Genomic DNA, 24,000 nt, shown 5'->3' on the forward strand with positions numbered 1-24,000 from the left:
TTGTTTCTTGTCCATCTCCACATATTCTGCAGTTACTTGTAATATTTCTTTTCATTACATGTTTTTGGTAATTTCTGGTGGGGAGGCTTTGGTCTTGTGCTGCAATTAAAAATCCCTGTTTCTGCCTTGAGTCCTGAGCTTCTCAACCATTGCTGGGATTTTTCTTTGTCTATTTCTTTTGCGTTTAGTTTAGTCCAGTATTTACCATGAAGGGGCTTTTCTTGCCATCGTTTTATCGTGGTTCGTTGCTGTTCTATTTTTAGTTTGGATTTCATTTGTTTTATAGCTTTTGTTGTTTCTCCATCTTCCTTTTCTTCTTCATGTTTATTAGGTGGTATGATTTCTTGTTTGTATTTGTCAGCTTCCTTAAATACTGAGAACAGTTTTTTGTTTTGCTCGTGTTTTGCCGCTATCTGGATCAGTTTTCCTTCCTTCTGATTATTATTATTATTATTATTATTATTATTATTATTATTATTATTACTATTATTATAGACTTTTTATATACACAACAGATTAGACTACTAGAAAAGAAAAAAATTCCTAATATCGGACTACAAGAAACTTTAGATGCTAAGAACCCTCCCTCCTAAGTATCCTTGGTATGCCTAATATCGCAATTTCCAGAGCTGTACTAAACTAGCTTTTATGCCTATTTCCTCTAGCCAACTGTTCAAATCTTTAGGGCTAGTTCTCAATGCAACTATAACTACAGGCATACATTTTACCCGCACTTTCCATAGTCTCTATAATTCAACGGCTAGGTCCTAGTACTTCGCAATTTTTAAAGTCAATTACCTGGCACTTTCTATTGTCCTTATCTACTATTACTAAATCAGGCCTTCTAGCATCTATTACTCTGTAAGTCTGAAAGTTTAAGTCCCACAACAACTTGTATTTCTTACTTTCTAGTACTTTACTAGAGATATTTTCATACCATTTATACTAATAAATGGTATGAAAATATCTCTCTCAAATCCTAGCTTTGTACTTAACTCCCAGTGGATTGCTCTCCTTGGGTTGTCATGTATTTTCTTGTATTCCTTCTGTGCCAGCGTACTATGTTCACTCACTATATGATTTGCGTTACCTATATTGAGAACCTACTTGGTTTTTGTCTATCTTGGTTTTAATCCAATTAGGCTTTAATGTTTGATCTTATGCAGCTACTTTCTGTCCCCCTTTTCACTTTTTCTCTTTGCAACTATAGTCATGTCTCAATACAACTATTTGTTGCAACTATATTTGGGAATCTACCATGCAATGCCTTCTCCTGCCAGACAGATAATTTCTATTCTTTTTTCTGGTGTTTTTTTTTCTGGGTTTTTGGTTTCCTATGTCTTGCTGTGAGTGTAGCAGCTGTTAATAAACGTTCTTCCCTATTACCTACATTGGACTCTATATCTACTCTGGCTAACTCCACGCAGTCTACTACTGACATTAACCTACCGCCGCCTTCCTTTCTAGGTAAGTATAATCTGGCTACTTATCATCATTATTATTATGATTATCATTATTTTTATGATTATCATTATTTTTATGATTATCATTATTATTATTATTATTATTATTATTATTATTATTATTATTATAGCTGTTATTATTATTATTGAGTGAGAAACCGGTGCATGCCATTAAAGTGACACAGGGTTACAAATATACGAAACCCAGCATGCCCATCATGAATATCCATCCAGTAGGAGTACACCAGGTACTTGCATCGCAACCATATTTGCGCGACATGGATATCTCATATCAAAGTAAATAGCGCATGATCTTGTATGTGGGTCTCGGAATTTTCTTCAGGTCGAGTAGGCCTCCTCTCTCAAAGGGTCCCTGAATAAGAGTTAAGGATGTTGAATGAAACGCCCATGTTTCCAGAAGTGAATTATTCAACTCACCAAAATACCTCTCAACACATAGCTATGATGCTTCTCCACTTCTTCTACTCGTGATTAGAGATGCACATAACATATCATTAGCTACAAAGGACATGCTCAATTGGTTGTGGTAAAACAACTGAGAAACGAATCTGTGATATTGAGCAGAATATTTGCTGTAGCCCGTCTTTTTATACCAAGAGAAAACATGTACATGATAAAATTTCCAATCAGTTAAGATTAGAAGCTATGAGTAGGGCATTTACTATTATTATTGTTGTTGTTTACACAATAAGCGTGCAGTTCAAAGTAATGCAGACTTTTGCAGTACACGTAGATTGTAGGGTATTTCTAAAGTTTTAAGAATGGGTGGTATTGAACCCAATGCATCGATGACTATAGGGGTTACACGTTTATGTCTAACTCTCATAGCTGCAGCATTATAGCGATTTCAATTCTCAGGTTTCCATATTTATCAATCTTTTCTCTTTCTTTCATGATAATATGTTGATGCCCTGGCACTGCCACGTCAATTATTAGGCACCCTTGTTTTGTCCTGCTAAATGTTACTATATCTGGCCTTCGGTGCTGTAATATCTTGTCTGGAAGTGAAATCCCCAGAGGATTTTTGGCTTCCACTTTTTGTCCATTACCTCTTCCGGCGTATGTTGGTACGAAGCCCCGTAACCTCATATCCATACTTACGGTATAGTAGCCAATGGATTTGGGGCTACCTTGTCATGTCTACGCTTGTACTCTCTCTCTCTCTCTCTCTCTCTCTCTCTCTCTGCGCAAGACTTTCACAAGCTCTAACAATGTGAGTCTCGCTTTTGACCCTCTTCCCACATATTCTGCAGAGGTCCGTTGCACTTTTGTGGTACATACATATATATTTTTCACTGAGTTGGTATTCAGTGGCTGGTCCTTGGTAGTGATGATTGGGCTTGCAGCATTCTTTTTTAGGTCACCCTTGTTAACCATGATGCTTCCTGGTCTTTTAATTTGTTGGTTTCACGGTGGAACTGACCATGTAATTCTATGAGGATTAGTGATTCTTCTCTCTCGTTGTCTGTTCTTGATCGGAATTCATGAGCACTCTCAAGTCCATTTTTGGTAATTTCTTTTGCATTAGCACAATAGTGTAGCAGGTCTTCTTTGCTGTTTACCAAATATTCTGCCATGTTTCTTCTTCCACTGTTGACGCACTCCCGTACGCTAAGCAGTCCACGTCCATCTTAACTCCTCTTCATGTAGAGCCTGTGTCCGATTGCCTTAGGGTGTAGGGCACCATACATTGTCATTGTCTTTCGGGTAGTTCGGTTAGTCGGTTAAAATTCGTTTGTGTCCACTTCAGGATGGATGCACGATAGCAGACTACAGCAACAGCCCATATGTTGATGACAGTCACAAGGTTCCTTAAGTTGAATTTTGATTTCAAGAGAAGTTTAAGGCGCTTGAAATATGCAGTAACGACCTTATCTTTCATTTCTGTAAGCAAGATATTGTCCAGCTCTAGGATCGCAAGGTACTTGTACCCATCATTAGCCGGGTTTTCCATTCTCTCTCCGTTGGCAAGTTTGTTCTCCTACAATTTACTTTGTTTTACCCGCTTCGAAGTAAGCACCGCACACTTCGAGATACCGAATACCATCCCTATATCCTTGCTGCACATTTACACAGTCTCAACAAGATTCTCCATTTCAGGTTTTGTTTTTGCGAACAGTTTCATTTCCTCGATGAAGAGAAGGTGGTTGAGACGAGGTCCATTCTTTCTCAGCTCTCAGTGGGATCAAAGCTATAACGAATAACACAAGTGAACATGAGTCTCCTTGGACGATACCTCTTTTGATTGTTACCTCGGCTAAGTGCGGGTTGTTACAGGAAAGACGTGTTTTCCAACTAGGTATGCTGTTTCTATTAGGTACACACATGTTCTCAGCTGTTCCACATTAGTCGAGTGTTTCGAAAATCCACGAATGCGACAAAACGTCGTAAGCCTTTCGTAAGTATATCCAGGCCATGCATAAGTTTTTTGGTACTGTTTTCAGTTCTTCATTATAACCGTATCTATCACAAGGTGGCCCTTGGTGGCCTTAGATTCCTTTCGGCATCCCTTTTCTTCTACTGGCAGTAGATAGTTTTCCGCAAGGAACGTATATACTTTCCCTATGAGGATACCTATTACTACTTTCCATAAGACAAGCAATGGATCGGTAATTGGTAACTTCATTGCCCTTTGACCGATCTTTCGTTAACAATGTTATTTTTCCCTCTACCATCCATACAGAGCTGCACAGCTCTGTAGGCAATTATCTAATTGGAACGCAATTCTCTTCCGTTCTGACCTAAGCCACTTGAGGCAGTGGCATTGAATTCCGTTTGGTCCTGCCACTTTCCAGTTTGGCAGTATAGATACCCGTGCAGTGACATCTTCCGTTAATATTATTATTATTATTAGTAGTAGTAGTAGTAGTAGTAGTAGTAGTAGTAGTAGTAGTAGTAGTAGTAGTAGTAGTAGTAGTAGTAGTAGTAGTATGCGAGTTTCAATTTTAATCTCTTATTTTTATCATTATTATCTCTATATATAAGACATCGTTTGTTTGTGTGTGTGCGTGTGCCTGCGCGCGTATGATTCCAAAACTGTGTTACCGATTTCGACGTAAAAGGTATCAAAACATTCAGTAATCATTCGGCTACTAAATAAGGTATGCTTGTAGCACAACAACTCTTTTTTCCTACTAAAATAACCTCGAAAATGAGGTCGGGTGGCATAACTTTGAGGTCGGTTTCGGCCAATATTTCGATTCACTTTCGTCCGATGTTTCACGCATGCGTAGAATTCTACTGAATTACCACACGTAGAAATATCAAACCACCACCACCACAACACCTCCATGCTTCCAAAGAAACTAAAACATTCCGAGTTTTTACCTTTTTGAAAGTGGGGAGGTGTTAAAGATTCGTAATTTCTGTATTCCTCTATGTGGATTACAAAAATAAAAATCCGAAAAAGTTCAAAATTAAACAATTGGGTAGGAGGGGGAAATTTACAATGTTGAAAACGTGATCTTTCGGCAAAATCGTAATCTCCTATTTAGAAAACATAGGAATCCCAACAAATTTGGGAAATAAAAAGGTGTGTGGAAAAATTACATCCGACATGCTAGAAACAACAGGTACACGACACGATTTCTGTTATAAAATTCATTTGCAGTATATATTGAAGATCAGATTTTTCAACGTGCTCATTACAAGCACGAATTACAAAATAAAGAGAGATCATTTCCACTGGAGTTGAGCCGTGTTGAAGTTTCAGCTATATTGTCTGCTTGTATGTGTGTGTACGTGAGTGTGTGTTTTTACATACCTTTCGTCATTCCAATACTTCCAAGTTTGGAATTCACTCTTGATTGCATAGCCACCAAAAATTGTGTACGGGTGATCACGCCAGACAAACATCTATGAAAATGTACACATAAATATTGCATTGAAATACGCCACAATCAAAAAAATTTCACGACGTCTATTTCTCTGTATGTTATGAGGAAATACAGTCAAGTGGTCGCTACTTCTGAAGGTATGACATTTTTGGATGGTAAATAAATCTAGATAAGTTTGCCCTTAATTTAGCAGGCTAGGTTTTCCACTCCACTTCACCAATTCTGCTTACATATTGGCATTATTTCTCTCTTTCAATTTCTCATTATAATGTATGGAGACATTGTGTTGTCCACAGCATGTTACAACTTCACTAACTTCATCGATATATGACTAAACCTGAATTTCATTTAATTTGTTTACATGTTTTGATATTAATTATATAGATAATTCCAAACACGATATGTTAAGATAACTTATTTTAATGAAATATTTATGCGTACATTTACATACGTTTCATACGCACAGACTTCTTTACGGTTTCACAATTTTGAAAGTAATTTTCAAAAATTTCTTTTTTTTTTAATTTAAGAAAGGCATGTCAAAATAACTTCCTTTGGCGAACACTGAAGTCGATGTAATCGACTTATCCGCTCCCCTAAATCTGCTGCACTTGTGAAAAAATTTGAAACCTTTATTATTATTATTATTATTATTATTATTATTATTATTATTATTATTATTATTATTATTATTATTATTATTGTTATTGTTATTATTATTGTTATCATCATCATCATCATCATCATCATCATCATCATCATTGAGCGAGAGAGCAGTACATGATATCAAAGTGACATTGGGGTGTTCTCATGTCAAGATAAACAGCGCATGACCTTACAGGTGAACCTAGTTAAAATTTTCTTCCCTCTTAAAAGATCAATGAATAAGGCTTGTTTGGCAACTTCCTTCTCTTTCTGTCTAAGCTGTTTAGTTCGTCTATATTTTCGCTAGCATTTATAGAGAAATGCCGCAAGATCTTGCAATTCTCATTTCCTATCACAGCCTCTGGTACAACTCATTCTACAGGCTTCTGCATAGTTTTCTTCTACTCAAATTTACTCACAGTGGTGTGGACTGATGAGGAACTATAGAAAATATCACCCTCGAAGGCGGAGTCGAACCTTTGACTTTTGCAAAGATAATTTCGAAAACATTTGTTCTTACTATACCACTATGTATGTGTGTGTTTGTTCGTCTGCATGCGTATGGAATTGTTTCCGTTTATGTTTCTTTTCTGTTACAACTTGTTTTGTATCAAAAAGTTATCTAAGCCATTCGAGAAAATAGAACTAAACTGAAATAAGTACTGGAGATGTTATCATTAGTAAAACCCTTTATTGCTTCTGCCCCAACATACAAGCAGCCAAATGGACAAAACCAGTAAAAGAATATCTCAAATACTTCATTATAATCTGCCTCGAAAATTATCTTCCACTCTTTCTTAACACTACGTCTATTAGTCATCACTGAAATGGAATGCATTTCATCATAATTCATACACCTCCCCGATATGTAATCCATGCAGTAGCTGTTAGCATTTTTATCCGTTTCAGTCATATCGGTTTGCGAATCGTCATTCTCCCTCTCTTTCTCCTTTCCTCTCTCTGTCTCTGCCTCTCTCTCTCTCTCTCTCTCTGTCTCTCTCTCTCACTCACTCTCCATTATTCTCTTTCTCTTTCTGAATATTTGCTTGAATCTCCTCACAATTTACTCTTCTCTCTTCAACTAGGTTCAATCAATTCTTATTAGTTATACTAGATATAATAGTATGCATGACTCAGTATTTCTGTCAGTACACGCTTGTATACTTCTTTTTTACATCCACCAAATTTCAGCAGCATGTGACAACTTCATTTATTATATTTTTACGAAATATTCACATTGACTTTGGTGTCAATCCCATATGCATTATTTAAAGGAAGTGTATAGCAGAAATGATTGGCGGAAGAAATAAGTTCCATTATTTATTGATATTTCGTTATGTTATCAGTTCAAATCTGACATGATCGACTTTATATTTCGTCTCACGGAGATGAGATAAAAAATGAACCCAACAAATTTAGGAGTCTCCCTAATCAAATGTTCCCCTTCGCCAAAGCGGGTTGTTTTAAGGTTATGTAAAGAATAATTACTTAAGAACAGACCAAAGCTCGAACGGGGTTATTCCAAACGAAATCATCTGCGGAATTAAGTCATATTTTTAACATTTTAAATTTATATATATATATATATATATATATATATATATATGTTAAAATTATTTTACTTGTTTCAGTCCTTTGACTGCGGCCATGCTGGAGAACTGCCTTGAAGGGATTAGTGAAACAAATCACCCCCAGTACTTGTTCTTTAAGCCTAGTACTTATTCTATCAGTATATTTTGCGGAGGTACAAACTCACCAACACCAGTTATCAAGCGGTGATGGAGAAGACAAACACAGGCGTGAACACACACACACACACACACCACACACACACACACACATATATATATATATATATATATATATATATATATATATATATACGACGGGCTTCTTTCAGTTTCCGTCTACCAAATCCTCTCACAAGGTTATAGTAAAAGACACTTGCCCAAGATACCACGTAGGGAGACTGAACCTGGAACTATGTGGCTGAGAAGCAAAACTTTTACCACACATCCACGCCTGTGCCTATTATAACTTTATAAATATAAATAATATACTTATGTGTTTGTGTGTGCCCATCTTTTTCTCTCCCCACTTTCTGCTGCTAGCATTTGTTTGCTTACATCCTCGTACATGAGCGGTGGTGTAGAATGGTATTACTGGAATAAGTTATAGGGCTGATGAATTTGACTAGGCCTTTGAAGGTGCCTTCCAGCATATCCTAGGACAATGGCTAAGACAAATATTGGCTTCAAATTTTGACACAAGGCCAGCAATTTCTGCGAAGGGGTCAAGTCGATCATATCGTCCCCCCATTGTTCAACTTATACTTATTTCATCTATCCCGAGAAGAGGAAAGATAAAATCGACCCCGGCGAAATTTGAACTCGAAACATAAAGACGGATGAAATGCCACTAAGCAATTTGCCGGCGTGCTAACGACCCTGCCAGCTCTCCGCCTGTACTAAAACAAATATGAGAATGAAGATTAAAGAAAGATCTCTTTAATGATTTAAACAGACAAGAAACCAGTGAGTCACCCGACAGGATCGACCCCCGAACCAAATAGTAGCAGATTGAGGTTTTTAGATACTTAAGGGTGTAGATATCTAGTCTAGTGCTCTGCAACCGATATGCCGCGGCACACGGGTGTGCTACGAGACGATGCTAGGTGTGCCATAGTGTAACCTAAATATAATATTTTTCCTTATACTTTTAGTTATATTTTTTGTTCAGATGTGCCGCCGAATTTTGAAAAGAATATAAATGCACCGCAGGTGAAAAAATTTGCGGTGCACTGATCTAGACTATTATGGATTTTTTTATGCATGTTTCTTCTACAGCATCGAAACTTTACTATAGATACATAGTAATCTGAGCAGATAAACTCAAAACCACCATACATACACAAATTTTTATACAAAATTTTATACAGTTGGACGCTCATCTAACACCTAAATCAACTGATAAACTCACACACTGACACATGTAGATAGAGATGCACGGTTATGCAGATTTTTCATTGAATAAATTTGGAAAATCGAAAGAAACTAAATGCACACACGTATACGACGACATATGGATATGATCACAACTATATTCATGCAAATGAATTCGCAAACACATACAGATTAATAATAAATTCTCGAACAGTTTGAAGTATAGTAGACGCATATGACATTGATATGGTCAATATCTCATCAGCACTTTAAGTGAAAGTTGCGCTGAGACATTAGATTTGAATGTAAGGTCAGGTCGCAGATTGTCATTCAACTCATCAACGCCATTTCTAGTTTCTTTGTCAATTTCTTTACCATTTCTAAAATTAGGTTGTCAGTATTCAAATAAGCACCTGCTCCTCTTTAAAAGCATTCACACAGCATTCAGGTTTTCAGGTCACATCAAACCGATTCTCTAAATATTCGCACAACCACTGGCTATTAATCACTATATGATTACTGAGAATGAAATGATTGGTTCCTAATTGGATGCCAATCTTCTGGTTAGCGAAAATGGAAGAAATTGCTGAAGCCGTAGAAGCGCCGGAATACGTGTTTTGTTGTAGCTGATTTTATATATTATTACGCAAGGTTTAGATTTCACCCTGGGTCAGCTTTACTCTCCATTTCTTTGTAATATAAGATAAACACTAATAATATAAATTAATCAGTTAATTATAGCCTTAACACTTCTACTTCTCAAACTTTACTTCATGTATGATAAAGAACACTATAATGTTTAAGGGTGTATTGCTTTATTTTTCAGTCCAGTGTGAAATACTTTCTAGAGTGACGTTACGTCATTCATTTAGACATTTATTGTTTAATTTGAAGCTTAGCTACATGATTGGTGACCTAGAAAGAGGTACATATCGTTTTAAATAAGTAGTATATAAGACCCTTTGTCAGATTTATCCGGTAATTTAAATTATCATGCTCAAAATTTAAATAAATCATTTAGCCATGTGGATGGGGAAGACTCCTAATGTTTCTATCAGGGCCCTTATTTATTCTCTTCTACTTTCTCAGCTCAAACTGAATTACTCTATTTTTAACAGATTATTTTAAATGTCTTGGTTCCTATCGTGTAACTTTATTTACTAATAAAGTTCTACACCTCTTTTCTCCCTAACGGAAAATGTTTTCATGTCTAAAATTTTAGAACTAGTTTAAAGAAACGAAACCCTGCTTCTGGTATGTTTGCATATAATTGTTTACCATTCGATTTATCCGCTAAGATTTTCTTCCTGTATGAAGGAAGATTTATTTTAGCTGATAGATTTGTCTTAATCCTTGTGATTAAATAAGTATTGAATTACATTATATTTGCGTTCAACTTTCCCCTAACAGTATTTTACAAGCAACAAACTCCAAAGCTATCAGATCTGAAGACATAAATCAATAATTCTATCTATCAAATACACTAAAAATTCTTTTAGCTAAAGATTTAATGGAAATAATTATAAATTACGTCCAATATTATTCGCTTCAATTAAAATCTTAAGTTTAAATAATAGAAACTTAACAAGCGTCTTTCTTTGTCAAAGAAGGGTCAATTTCTTTAACAATCATACGATGTGCTATATTTTATTAACCATGTACACACACACACCACACACACACACACACACACACACACACACACACACAAATATATGTATACATACATAACATACAAACATACATACATGCGTATATTAATGCATGCATACATACATACCAGCTTGCAAGAATGCTGCAAAGATAACAATATATTCTTTCTCTCCATCCTTCAGTATGAAAAACAAAATGACCTATCCAATTTTTTCTGAATTAGATTTTCATTAGGCGTACTCTGTTTTGCTACACATTGCCCCGAAGATTCTGAATTTCTAGAAACTATAAGAACAAGTAACGTACGCTTGAGGTTTATTAGACACAAGAAGAGTATCCTACACTGCGGTGTCGCTACACTTTAACGTGAACAAAAATGATTTTCATTTACATATCTTAATGTCAAACCTAGAATAAAACGATCCACTACATATATTCCCTGGTTTGAATAAAATGGAACAGTGTTTACAAATGCTAAGAAAAAAAAACAATAGACTTCTGCTGAATACTAGGGTTGGCAGTTAGTGAACATTTGAGGGATTGTGTCGCAGACTATGAAATATGTTACAATTCGACGTCGTCAAAATCCACTTCTGGCTGTTTTAAACTTATCATGATGCAGTACGAGTAGAAAAGCTCTTAGGAGCCGTCTGAGTAGTCTTATTAAATCTAAGAGGTTGCTTCTAATCTATATGTGTTAAGGTGTGTTATATTGGCTTTCTTATTTACTTAAGTATATAAGTTTCATATTTCCGTCTAATATTGTGCAATCATTTTGTGAAATTTCAAAAATTTTTAGCTAACCTTAATATATGGTATAATGGCTTGTTTACTTGTCCACTCCTTTCATTTTCTTATTCTAGCTCCACGCATATCATTATTATTATTTATTTACTATTCATTTATTATTTATTCTTTATTTTTGTAACCATCCCTTTTTTCCGATGTGTGGATGCATAAGTCCAGGCTGATAAACATTAAAGAAAATTAATTTTTTCATTAGTATTTCTTTTTATTGCCAAAGGCAACGAGATTTGGAAGTAAACATTATTAGTTTATATTGGTTTGATTGACTTCCAATCTGGCTTTCAGTACCTTGCTTCTCATAGCTTGTGTTCGATGAAATCACGTGATACAGCAGTACCAGCCATCGGTGCCGAGGAAATGTAGTCAAGTGATGCTGTGACACCTCCTTCAGCGGCAACTTTGTATTGTCATTGGTCATCCCAGGCTCCACTGCTAGTCAGACTAAGAAGAAAAAACTGTCTTGCTATCGGTCGTACTCTGATAGGTTTATGGTTGATTCTGTGGCAGCTGAGACCTCCGGTGTCCCTGGTCCCGGACCATATCCCTGCTCATCATTATCGGGGCAGAGATTGCTGTCCACAAGTGCAAGCCCCGCGAGTTAGACTGGCTGTTCCCGCGCATCTCCCTCACTACTATCCGGGGCAACGCCTTTTCCAATTTGTCTGCTGGTGCTATGAGTAATGTTTCTATAGTGTGATAGGCAAGATTTCAGTATTTGAGTAATACAAAAACGGATGGAAAATGACTTACCGTTTCTACACTTTTAGCATTTATCGTCTACACGAAATAATTTTACGGTATGTTCAATGCAATCTTCGTTATTATAAATAATCAATTCAGGTTACATCAGGGGTGCAAGTTAATATTCGCCACAAATGTTACTTCTGTTGCTAATAACTAATTTATAGACAGCCAGCCAGCTTTTTGAGACATCACTGGCTGTTTGGCAAGTATTAATCTATATTGGTTAGGCTTGACTTTCAGTTTAACATTCCGTGCATTCCTTCTTAGGGATGAGTCTTCACAGTTGCAATTGGGAATGAACCCTTGATGTGACTTACGAGTGATGATGTCCTTAATATTGGCGCCGCAACTGTATATAATTTTTTACCGAGTGCCTATTAAAATTCGTCGTCAGTTTGTGGCTTACTGGGAAATATTTATTTAATAACGCCAGGAATTCCTTGCCTAAGTTAGTTTTCGTTTCTAGTGAGAAAGGGAATGTGGGCCATATTTTCCTAAGTCTAGTTGCATTTTTAACTGAAGTGTTATATGGTATCTTATATTTAAAGTTGCTGTTGGCTAGAGTATTGTTATAGTAGAGGCTCCTTCATCAAACATTTCGTTTGAAGAGGACAGGTTAGATATCCTAATACTGATGCTAGGTAGTAGGTTTTTAGATGCTACAAGGGGGATGATATGACTGTATATGTATATATGTGTGATTTTCATTCAGTTTCTAAGAGAGTTTGTATCGATTTCTATTTTTTCATGCCGCAGTTCGATATTAATGCCGCAAAATAAGAACAGCAGCAATTTTAAATACAGTAAATACAGATATACTAGGTTTGATCAACAAGTATCCGGACTGTTGCGACAGTAACGAAGCTTGAAATTTGCTGTGTATACACACTAGGTTTTAACGTTGTAGCTCACTTCCGCTGTTTACAGCAGTGCTTGGAAGGAAGGTATGTAACGTGTGATCGTCGCATTGGATACGACAGAAAAATGTGTCATAGTGATACCTGCTCAGAGGCCTACGAAAAGTTGCAGAAAGTGTATGGAGAGGTGTGTATGAACGAAACACAAGTGTACGAGTGGTTCAAACGTTTCCAGCATGGCCGAAAAGATATCGATATTGACAGCAGTTCTGGGAGATCCGCAACCAGGAGATCTGAGGAAAGCATCGCGTGCAGCAGCGAGGAGAAATCGTCGAATCACAATTTGTGAGTTATCAGTGGATATGCAGATTAGTTACCGTTCAGTTCAGCTCATTATCACTGAGCAAGATCTCCTTGATTGTGTCGAGAACGTTGAAAACTTTTTGAAAATTTTGCGTAGGTCTCTGAGCAGGTATCACTAAGCTTTTGGCAAAATTTGATGCAGATTCACTTCTCAACTTTGTCGTGGTGAATGTGACGACCACACGCTACAAATCTTCCTTCCGAGCGCACTACTGCAAACAGCTAGAACTTTAAAACTTAGTGCGCAGGCACAGCGGAGTCTATGGTGAATCAGTGCCAAGCGGTTTTACAGAGTGGTTTAGCTTCGTTACTATGGCAACCATCCGGATACTTATTGATCAGACCACGTATACACACAAACACGCATCTCTCTCTCTCTCTCTCTCTCTCTCTCTGTATGCATACGCACACACACACACGCACAAACACGCACGGAAACACATACACACTCACACACACACACACATATATATATATATATATACTGGACCTGAAAAATTGCTTGGAGATACATGGCATATTATATAAACCTATTACTTTAATGTATGTTAAACGCATTACGCTATTAGTAACTCTTTTCTAATTGTGTATGCTTAATATTTATATTCACTAGATGGAGTACCTTTTGTTTATCCTACCTAGTGTAACTGTAAATTATATGTGCCTGTGTGGTGCGCGCGCGTGTGTGTGTATGTATATATATATATATATATATATATATATATATATATATATATATATATATATAGGAAAGTTTACGAAAATAAACAGAAGACGAAGGCAGGTGGTGTACAAACAAACAAATGTATTAGTATAGCGCTCAGGAATAGAAAAATTGGACGTATATATATATATATATATATATATATATTAAGTTAAGTTAAGTTAATTTTTGGGGCTCAAAAAGCAAAAAGCAAGGCCATGTAGGGGGACATGGAGTTATGTACAGGGTGGTGTTCATGCAAAGAGTTCAGGCCATTTCAGGTCAAGAGAGACTTTGAACCGAGCGGTCGTCAGCATCTTCACTATCTCGTCCGGCAGCTTATTCCACGGATCCGCAACCCGGACGGAGAAAGCCCCTCTCCTTCGATTGAGATGAAATCGTAGCAGAAAGAGCTTTTCGGAGTGACCCCGCAGCCAACGCTCTGGAGTAGGAATGAAGAACAGCTCTTTCGAGAGGTTACACTTTCCGCTTATGATGTTGTGAGCAAGAATGAGATCACCACAGCGTCGTCGTTTTTCTAGAGAATAAAGGTCGAGCGTCTTCAGCCTTTCTTCATAAGACAAATGCTTGAGACCAAGAACCATGCGGGTAGCCAGATTCTGGACTCTTTGGAGATGATGTATGTCTTTGAGGAGATAAGGAGAAGAGACTTGAATCCCGTACACCAATATGGGTCTCAGCAGCGTGACATAGAGCGGTAGGAATATGGCTGCTGTGAGCATTCCGAATGACCGTCGAATCAAAAACAGAACTCCGCGTGCTTTGTTGGCAGCATGGACGCACTGGGCCGAAGGCGAAGAGGAATATCCACCAAGATACCCAGGTCCTTTACCTGGTCGGTCCTCTCCAGCAGCAGACGACCCGGCTCGTAATCAAGTTGAGTTGCAGGAGAAGAGCCAACAGGCAAATGACAGCACTTTGACGCGTTCAGACACAGGTCCCATTCGTTAGACCATCTCCAAAGTTGGTGGAGGCATCGACGAAGATCATCTATATCACCGCGAGGAGCGACCAGTTTGACATCATCGGCAAATAGAAGAGTGTGTTGCGTGAGGTCGTCGGGCAAGTCATTTATAAAGACTAAGAACAATAAGGGCCCAAGCACTGAACCTTGAGGCACGCCACTGCTCGCACTGGAGACGTCGGACAGCGAACCATTAACTTGGACTTGGAGGAAGCGATCTGAGAGAAAGGCACCAACCCAACGTACAATATCTGGATGGAAACTATATGCTTGAAGCTTGACAAGTAATAGGCGGTGGTTTAGCGAGTCAAAAGCTTTGGCAAAGTCCAATAAAACGATGTCAACAGCATCACCATCATCCAGGATACGCGTCACCAATTCTTCCATTACCAGTAAGTTGGTCAAGCATGATCAACACGAAGCCGTGTTGGAAATCAGAGATAGAGGCTGTGCTTTGAAGGTGGAGCAACATACTTTTCTTAAGGATGGTTTCGAACATCTTGCTGATTATTGAAGTAAGGGAAACCGGTCGGTAGTTAAGCGGGTCTTCGCAGCTCCCTTTCTTGAATATCGGGCAGATTATCGCTGTTCTCCAGTCCGCAGGTATAACACCCGTCGCCAATGACATATTGAATAGAAGTGTTAAAGGTTCGCAGATGACCGGAGCCAACGCTTTGATAATATATATATATGTGTATGGTTACACATACACACACATACACACACACACACACACACACACACACACATATATATCATATTTATTTTTGTCTTTTGCTTGTTTCAGGTATTAGACCGTGGACACACTGGCGGAACGCTTTGAGGAATTTTAGTCGAATGAATCGACCCCTGTAATTTTTTTAAGCTAGGTACTTACTGTGTCGGTAATTTTTTCGTTTTTCACATAATCGCTAATTTATGTGGACATATGCGCACCAAACCCCGTTGTGAAGCGGTGCTGGGGGACAGACACAGAAACAAAAGCACACAATCACACACACACTTTCACACACACACACAAACACATACATACACACACACACACAAACACGCATACATACATACTTACCAGCAGCGGACCTCTGCACACTCAATTAAACTCAAACGTACCAAACGTGTGTATCGAACTAGGAAGTTATTTATGAAGCTATATTCTTAACAATTCGACCATTCCTGCGTGTTTTACCTTTTTATGAAATAAATAACAAGGCCTCTTCTTTAAGTTCCTCATTTTGTTCTTATTTATAATTTGAACAATGTTTTTTTAAGGTTAATTTTTACCGAGACCAATATACAAACTATTTAAATATTTTAAATGCATTACGCTTTAAAATAATTATATATTCTTACGATGGAATTTCATCAATTGGGTAGAAAACGAAAAAATAATTTAGCTATTGTGATAAATGAATTCTATGAAAACAATCATGTTTTTTTTTTTAGTTAATCACAAGATAATTAATTATTTTTAATTGAATAAGCAAAGATGGAACAGTAGAAATGTTTTTTCATAAATCATGATCATGAACTATTTTATGTTGGTTCATAAATTCATTAAAAGAAAATTCTACAAGATTATTTTCGAATGATCAATATCAAGTATTTTTATATATATACTGAAGTTATTTTTTTTTTTTTTTAGTATTTCTAAAACTATATTTGATTTTAGAAGTAACTTGCTCGCAATAAAACTTATTTAATTCTTGTTAGCTCTACATCAGCCCTTACAGACTGATAATCAGAAACACTCAGACTGCGACTTCATCACCTTAAGCTTTTAATAGTTGTGTATTTCGGATCAAATTGTACAGTGTGTCCTCTCTTTTTTTCTTTAATGAGTGCTTGTGATTCAAAGTAGATTTATTAGTTCTGCATTTGGGATAGATTGACCAAGTAAAAGGCTTCTTACGATATATGGTTTGGTTTTACAGTGCATAGAACCTGGCTAGGAATCAATCTGGGAGTTCCAAGTAGGAAAGAATTAGGAAGATTTTAAGGCAGTGTATAATAGCTGTCGTCAGCTTCATAGTTTTCTTAACAAAATCGGAAGTATAATAGAAATAATTATAACCGAATTTTGAAATAGTATTACGGTATTGGATTCCGGAATAGAATCGTATCCAAGTTTATATTATTTTCAATTTCATTTATAAATGTTTACCGTTAGATAAATCCAGCCATATATCTTATACTGAACACACAGAGACATAATTGTAAAGAGAATATTAGTTTACTCTCGCTGCTCTCAAGACAGTTTCTAATGACCTCTGTTGCTTCATTTGTGAAGATAAATTAATCAATTTGACAAATAGTAAACATTCTCAATCTCAGGTATTTACTCACTTCATTATTTGATTAACTTTTATTGGTAAGATATTTTTGTCACCCTCCTTGTGATCTATACTTTGAACTTTACTTTTATTCAGACATTATGAAGTTATCGAAAAGTTACTTTCCTTGGACAACAAATAATACTAAATTTTAAATTCTTGCTTAGCGAGAAAAATATTCCATTTTGATTCCGTGATAATTGTGGGCAAGTGATATGAAATAATGAATAGGCATTGCCGTTGTAATCAATCTACTTTTTGTTTTTATAAAACATGCTTTTTTAAAATTATTTTAGGTTTTTCTCATAACATAATGATCACGAATTTGTATGGTCAATAGACCGTCACATAGATTGCATATTTTCTCTATTCCGGTTTTCTGCACTGTGACGGCAAAACCCAGCAAGACCAATTTTGCCTTTCATCGCTTCGATGGTAGATTAATAAACTGTAAATCAAGTAACGAAGTCGATTTTTCTCTCTCTCTTCTCCTCTCTCCCTCTCAGTCCTTCTCTCTCTTCCTCGGAACCAAATACTTGTATCCTAAAAATATTCGTGCATGAGTTCTCACAAGCGTTAGAAGTCATTAAATTTGATAACCTACTCCATTGGTGTATGCGTAGATGTAGTGGTAAAGTGACTGGATACTTGTCTATACTTTTCCGATAACAAATATGAAGTAGTCCGAAAGGCTTATCACGAATTCCTATTTGAAAAGGTGGAGATTGCGCAAACACCTTCGAGGTTTTAGATATTAGCTTCTCAATAATGACAATCACATGCATTCACATATATATCTGATGTAGCCTGTAGATATTTAGAACTGAAATTCCCGACAGCGTTAAAATAGATATATTGAAGCTCAAACATATATTGGTAATGAACAAAAGAAGGAATAATCAACACTCTACTGGCGATAATTTCTTGAAATAGTAGAGTGCTGTTGAGACAACTGCAAAAGTTTGGTGGGAATAAATTGACAATAACTCAATCGTTGTTTGAATAATGGTTGCCACACGGACATCTCCTTGTAAGTGAAGACAAATGAAATTTTGTGCGGCCAAAGACGATACTAAGGCAAAGAGTCAAGTGTAAAATTGGTTTTATATGTTGAGTATTATAAAAGTGGCAACCGGTGTCGTTTATTCAAAATTTATGTATATGAATATCTATATTTGCAGTTCTTAATTTTATATGATACCTCAATGATTGTAATGGAATATATTTGTCTAATCATACACACACATACGCATACACACACACACACACACAAACACATATATATGATTGAATGGTACGCATCCATTTCCAAGTAAGTTTGTCTTATATATATATATATATAGATAGATAGATAGATAGATAGATAGATAGATAGATAGATAGATAGATAGATAGATAGATAGATAGATAGATAGATAGATCGATAGATAGATAGATAGATAGATCGATAGATAGATAGATAGATAGATAGATAGATAGATAGATATATAGATAGATAGATAGATAGATCGATACATAGATAGATAAATAGATAAATAGATAGATAGATAGATAGATAGATAGATAGATAGATAGATAGATAGATAAATAAATAGATAGATAGATAGATAGATAGATAGATAGATAGATAGATAGATAGATAGATAAATAGACATACATTCTAACTAGTTGTATTTGTGTCTCACCTTCACCCTCCCTTTGTCTCTGTATACATGCATACATACATATATACATGTGTGTGTGTGTGTGTGTGTATAATGTGTATATATATATATATGTTTATATATATGTGGGTGTGAGTGTGAATGTGTGTATGTGTGCGTGTGTGTATGTATATAAGATTGTTCAGGCTAACTTTGATGATGTTTTTATGCCTCATTTTTCTGGAGAGGCTTCACTTATGAGGGAACAGATTTGGAGAACATAAAGACTAAAGTTATAGTTGAGAAAAAGTTTGCTGACATGGACGACTGGAAGCCATCTACATACTGGAAATATTTACATGATGATTTGCGACGGGCACCAAAATGTCGAGATGGCTACTGCTCAATGCTCTATGTAAATACTCTGTAAAAGTTGAAAGACATAACGAGGACAGCTTTAATGGAAACTACGAAGCTGTGGCCAGCAACAAGGGACAAAGAAGTTGTTCTGACAGCATTTGAATGTCAGGATATATCACCGGCATACATTTGAACAATTCTGAAGACTATGCAAAGATGCTTGAAGCTGTGGTAGACCCTCACTGGAGGGGGTTTTTATTGGAAGGTCATATGCGTAGCAACAGGATTCGCCTAACTGCTATAACTCTGCCGTGTCAGGAATTGCTGGCGGAAGAATTCTACCACTTCTCTTGCGTCCATTTCTGGTCTTCTAATTCTCCTGATTGTAATCCTTTGGATGTTGTGAGTATGAGACATGATTAAAAAAGACACTAGCTGCTATGCCAGCAAATCCAAGCCCGATCTAGTGGCCCAAATCAAGGAGATGTTCCTAGATGTTCCCAGGGACACATTGATGAATGCATGCGTCATGTTCCGGAGCTGTCAAAGCCATTCCAGCAATGGCTCTGACGAAAGTATCGTTAATATTCTTAAGTTTTTCAATTTATCTCAGCTGATCCATAGACCAATTGAGTAAACCAATATAAAATGACTACTGGAAGAAAGAGCTGTAAGCTAAATTTGCTATAATAAAGGAATTATATATTGTGAGCACTACTTTAACTGGTCTATTATATATTATTCTGTAAAAAACAGGTTATCTGAAGTCCATCCACAGATTTGAAATATAGATTTGTGATGAATCATAACATTGGACCCCACCAAAAGATTACATGGAGTTCTTCACTATTCTCAGTAATACTGTTCGCCTGGTGTGCCAGCAGAGAGCTTTAAAGTATTTTACCTTGATTGATAATCCCTCACTATTTGTTCTGTAATATATAAACGCGTGTGTATGTGTGTGTGTGTGTTTGTGTGTGTGCATGCGTGTGAGTGTATGTGTCTGTATATATATATATATGCCTTTGAGTGACTATATGTCCTTGTATGTAACGGGTACGCGTGGGATATATAGGGGTGCTCTATCGTTACAACAATGTCCACATGTTTCTCATTGCTTATATAAATATGTAAGACCACGAAAATTATATTTTAAAAGTGTTAGTGTCCATTCAGTTTTACATAACGCAATTTAAAAATTATAAACTATATGTGCAAACTGCAAGCTACGATACGTTTGCCATGCTCTGGTGCTGTAATATTTGGCTCAGACACAATGGTTTTTGAATTGTGTGTATCATGTAAAAGTCACGCGTTAAAATAACGAAGTTTAAAGCAAGATAGAGTTAAGTTTTAATATTGCAATGCATATTTCAATCATGGGTCATATGATATAAAATTTTCTTAACATCGATCGCACTGAATATCGGGGGTAAGAAAATAACAGCTGGGTACTCAGATATTTTCCTAATTACCTCCCTACTTTGCTATTTTTTTCACCACCGTACATTTATAAACAACACATGTATCAACACTCATCCAAATATTCTTTGATTATTCATTGCCGGATATACCAACGAATGATATGCCTATAAGATCATACATACCTACATGCATACATACACACATATATGCATACATCTACATACATATTTATATAAATAAATACACGTATAAATATGCAGATATATGTGTGTGCATAATGCATAAATATTTAATATATATGTTTATATATATATATATATATGCATAATGCATACATATTTTAATATATATGTTTATATATATATATATGCATGTATTTATATGTGCACACATACACAGATGCATATTTTTATGTATGTATATACTAAAATAAAATTAAAAAGTAAATGAATATATTCATCCTTATATGGAATATTCTTTAATACGACTTTCTATAGAACGTCCAAAAAAAAACCGATATCACTGACACATAGAAACGAACCCATTCTCTTTTCAAATCGCATAAATAGCATAAATCCTCAAATGAATTCTGCTTATATTCTCTGTCACAACACATGTGCAAAAACCACACAGACACACACACATATATACACTGCCATAAACATACATACAATGAGAGAGTGAGAGAGGAGGTAAGAGGGAGAGAGAAAAGGAATCACACTCACTTTTCCAACTACATGCTCTTTCTTTGCCTATGCATTCCACTATAAATTTTGAAGGATCTTTTACACTCTATCTATTCTAGCTTCAAATCTAGAAGAATCCAAAACAGAAAGATGGATGACATGGGTTACATAAGATATTTCATGAAAATTTGATAAATAAGTTAAAACAGATTTTTTTTTATAAATTGTGAGAAAAGAAATACTGACAAGAGCTTTCTTCTTCTTCTTCTTATTATTATTATTATATTATTATTATTATTATTATTATTATTATTATTATTATTATTATTATTATTATTATTATTATTCTTGTCCTTCTTCATATATTATTATTATTATTATTATTATTATTATTATTATTATTATTATTATTATTATTAAGCATTTGAGTGCATCTTTTCAGTTTCTTTCACTTATTTTTCTTTCAAATTAATGACATAGATTGGTCGTTCAGGAAATAAAGGGAATGAAAGAACTATATTACATAATTTTTGTGTATGTGTGTACATATATATATATATATGTGTGTGTGTGTATGTATGTATGTATGCATGTATGTAAGTATGTATGTATGTATGTATGTATATGTGTGTGTATGTAAGTATACATATACACAGACATATATATATACATATACATATATATATATGCTTCTGTTTATATATAGAATTACACATACACATAAATATATACATGTGTGTGCACTATATATATATATATATATATATACATTATATATATAACATATACCTATATCATATGTTGAACAACATCTATAATATATATGTGATATAGAGAAGCACATATGCATATATGGTTTTGCGTTTGTGCATCTAGGTATGTATGCATATAATTCAAACAGACCTTGCTTGAAGGGAAGCCTACTGCAGTTTTAAAGAAGGAGGCCAGAATATAAAAGAGGGGAAAAGTTAGGGGTAAAAATAATGCAAGTTGAGAAAGCATGATAGGAAATGGAAAAAGAGAAAGATAGTGTCAGATCATTTTAAGAGTGAAATATACTGGGATATATAGCGTAACGCTGGGGTCAATTCATCATTTTTGCAAGAATGAAAAGAAAGGAAAATGCTAAGTAATTGGTGGCGTGGATACTATAGTAATTTTAGTGCAGATCGTAAGATATTAGTATGTAATCCAACTCTTGATTTTTCCATTCTTTTTATCCTTGTTTATATTCTTTTAAGGTTACAATCACTGTTTTCTTTCATATTTAGCTTCTCTCTCCTACTCTCTGTCTCTCTGTCTCTTCCTCTTCCTCTCACTCTCTTCCGCTCACCCCTCTATTTCGCAAAGATGTATCCTGTTGCACGAAACTAACTATTATAAATAACGTAACGTTTCGGAGAATATCTTACAGGAAGTATGCTGACCAGGTTCTAAGGAAATGATATCTATGTATACTAATCGGCATTTAAAATCGAGGTCTTAAATTCTACATTATTTGGATATTTTGAACGCAATTTTCTCTGTCAGATAAATTTTGTTATACATGATGGAGATTCTCTATATGTCATTATTTGCATAAGTACGTGTCTATATATATATATATATATAAACACATATATGAGGGAGGAGCACTGTGTATGTGTACGGTAATTTATTTGTCTTAGTTCATATTTATACCTTTTATGTTAATTGCCTAGGCCTCATATGTGTCATATTTTTCATGTATGTCCAAGTGTCAGCTAGAAATAAAATACAGCAAACTGATATGCTGATGATGCCTAAATACAAAGAAACGGATCCGCAGCTATCCTCTTGCTTTAGGAGAATGTGATTGTCCTTTCCCTAGTGCTGGGTGTATGTTGATGTTATCTCCTGTTCGCATTTTCAGATCATAATAGTTGTTATAAGAAGCTGTTCTATCTTATCGGAAGCCGGTGATTATTTCGATATCAATATATATATATATATATATATAGTGCATTTGAAAATAATATAATATATATGTGTGTATGTGTATGTGTGTAAATAGAGATAAAGCGAGAAATAGATGGATAGAAAGATAGATACATTATATGACGTACATATGTATGCACGCATGTATACGTCAAAAATAACAACACGGAAGAGAATGTGAAATGCATGTTTACCGCTGATGCATAATTAGAATATTCTAGGCATCTCTGACATTTCGTATGTAAACCTTTTTCAGAAAGTTTGACATTCAGAAGAAGGATATATTTTTCAAGAGATTTCTGGAGTCTAGTAGTATCCTCACCCTCCTGAAAGCCTGGTAATTGTTCTAAGAACAAGTACAGAAATAACGCAAACGCAAATAATTACAGGTTGTTATTTGGCACTCGTATCAACAATGTTTTGGAGTGAAACATCCGGGAGAAAATGATTATGGTCATCAGGAGAATAGCATGTGAATTTCCACATTGAAAGAAATTGCCACACACTGGTGATGCTATATTATGAACACTGACAAAGCAGTTCCTCAAGCAATCGTTTGTTATAAATCAATTTTCCGAAGC

The sequence above is a fragment of the Octopus sinensis genome, linkage group LG7 (genome assembly GCF_006345805.1).
Source record: "Octopus sinensis linkage group LG7, ASM634580v1, whole genome shotgun sequence".
Classification (NCBI taxonomy): Eukaryota; Metazoa; Mollusca; class Cephalopoda; order Octopoda; family Octopodidae; genus Octopus; species Octopus sinensis.